We start from the raw sequence: 2,144 nt of genomic DNA, 5'->3' as shown, positions 1-2,144 counted from the left end.
ATGGCTAACCGACAAAATCTTCCTCCTGAGGTAAGCTTACTTTTGCAAATTATTGTCAATTTTTATTGGACATATATAATGAAAAGAATCCTATTCTATCAGGTGAAAGGAAAGCAAACCAAGAAACTCAAGAAGGGTGAAATCCTGGCTTTCAAGAAAAACAACACCGTTGTCATTGCCTGGAAAGGCAAACGGGTGGTTCTACTTCTCAGCACGTATCACGGCGCCGCTACAGCGCAATCGATGCGCTATAAAGCAGATGGCACAACCGAAGAAGTCACTAAGCCGGTTGCTGTGCTAAACTACACGGCAAAAATGGGGGGAGTCGATCGCGCTGATCATTACTGCGCTTCGTATAATTTTTCGCGCAAGTCAAAGAAATGGTGGCATAAGGTATTCTTCTGGATCCTGGAAGTCAGTATTGTAAACGCATACCTACTCTTAAATCTCGTCCAGGAGAAAAAATGGCGACCCCGGTAAACGATATTTTTTCAAATTATTGAAATAGTTATTTCATGTGTAAGCTATAAAGCAAATTTTACTAATAAATAAATATTTATTTCTGTGCAGATATCGCACCTCAAATTTCGAGAACAGCTGATGAAGCAGCTGATCGGTGATTGGCGGACTCCGGTCACTAAGAAACGCCCCAGGTCCTCAGAAGGGGACATTAACAGAATGGATGGGCTTTTCCATAAGTTAGGAAAAGGAAAACCCCGGGATTGCGCTGTTTGCAGCGATAGAAATACGCCAGGAGGCAGGAAGCAGTCTGGCATCTTCTGCGCGACGTGCCCGTCAAATCCAGCGCTCTGTCCTGGAGATTGTTATAATGTATATCACACACTATCAAAATACCGTAAAAATATATAAAATCAAGGTTTCGAAAAAAATATGTTCCGTGTAGTCTTTTATTTAATATAAAAGGCCATTTGTACGTTTTTAGTCCCTTAGATCAATGGACACACATGCAAAAGTAGGTGTGCCAAATTGTTTCCAAATGTGCCATTGTCATTAAAAGACTCATTATGCCTTGTTTTGGTTTTATTGCTCTAAAATCTAAACCTCTCGCTATAGAACAAAATCGAGCATACCATTTGAAAGGTAATACATAGCCAAATAAAACTGTAGATACGATAGTTTATTTCCGTAAACTTTGTAGAGACAAAAATGCGCATGAATCACAAAAAAAAACAAACAAAAAAACTAAAAAGCTAAAACATATTTTTCTTTGACCCGAAAAAAAAATACATTTTAACTAATAACATACAACGATTATTATATCAGGGCAAAAGCCCTGAGTCAAAGGATTATTGTGATACATAAATCATTATTCTAAGTTTTAATTTAGCCGAGCTAGCTACGAAAAAGTGAGCGCAAGTACCTCACCACTGAGCTAACCCACATCAGCTATGCGCCACTACTGCAGAGAAAAGCGCGTCAGGCGCGGACGCGAAAGGGTTAAGTGATCAGGGTTCTGATGCAATTAAAATTAAGAAATGGAAAACCAAAGACGCGTTGGCACAACACTATATCGTGTCCACGATAGATAGACAAGTAGTGTCACACATCCTAACGTGTACGTCTTCGAAAGAAATGTTTGACACTCTAAAAAGGATCTACCAGAGGGAAACCGGGCAACAAAAGTGTCTCCTTCTTCAAGAGTTCTACAACTTTCGCTACGACAAAACGAAAGACATGATGACCAACATAAGCCATCTGCAGAACATCGAATTCAAGTTGAACCGCATGGATCAACCCATAGACGACACCATGATCATCACGAAGATTATGACGATCCTGCCTGAAGAGTACAAACACTTCGGCAGTGCCTGGGATTCAACGAGTAGGCGCCGACCAGACGTTACAGAACTTGTGCGCGAGGCTGCAACTTGAAGAGAACAAGCTCAACTTGGAGTCTAAATATGCAAACGTATCCTTTAACGCTGAAATAAAAGGTAACCTGAGTAAGTACTCTCCTAAGTGCTACCAGTGTAACGAAAAAGGACACATTAAGAAAAATTGTCCACTAACTAGAAGATTGATAGATAGATAGACTTGAAGATAGAATGATCTTGTTCAAGCAGTAGGTTAAATCTTTCAATTATCTTTCATATTCTACTGTAATATACATACATATGTCCCTT

The 2,144-nt window shown here is 39.7% G+C and overlaps 1 long non-coding RNA gene across 1 annotated transcript; it reads left to right on the top strand.

Annotated features, from left to right (window-relative positions):
- The first annotated feature begins 276 nt into the window (after nt 1–276).
- On the top strand, nt 277–872 carry LOC124155134. Its single transcript, XR_006864144.1, has 2 exons — nt 277–476; nt 571–872. It is a non-coding gene; the product is annotated as an uncharacterized LOC124155134 (long non-coding RNA).
- The last annotated feature ends 1,272 nt before the right edge of the window (nt 873–2,144 follow it).

Source organism: Ischnura elegans, chromosome 3, assembly GCF_921293095.1.
Source record: "Ischnura elegans chromosome 3, ioIscEleg1.1, whole genome shotgun sequence".
Taxonomy (NCBI): Eukaryota; Metazoa; Arthropoda; class Insecta; order Odonata; family Coenagrionidae; genus Ischnura; species Ischnura elegans.
This window is presented reverse-complemented; position numbering and strand designations above follow the sequence as displayed.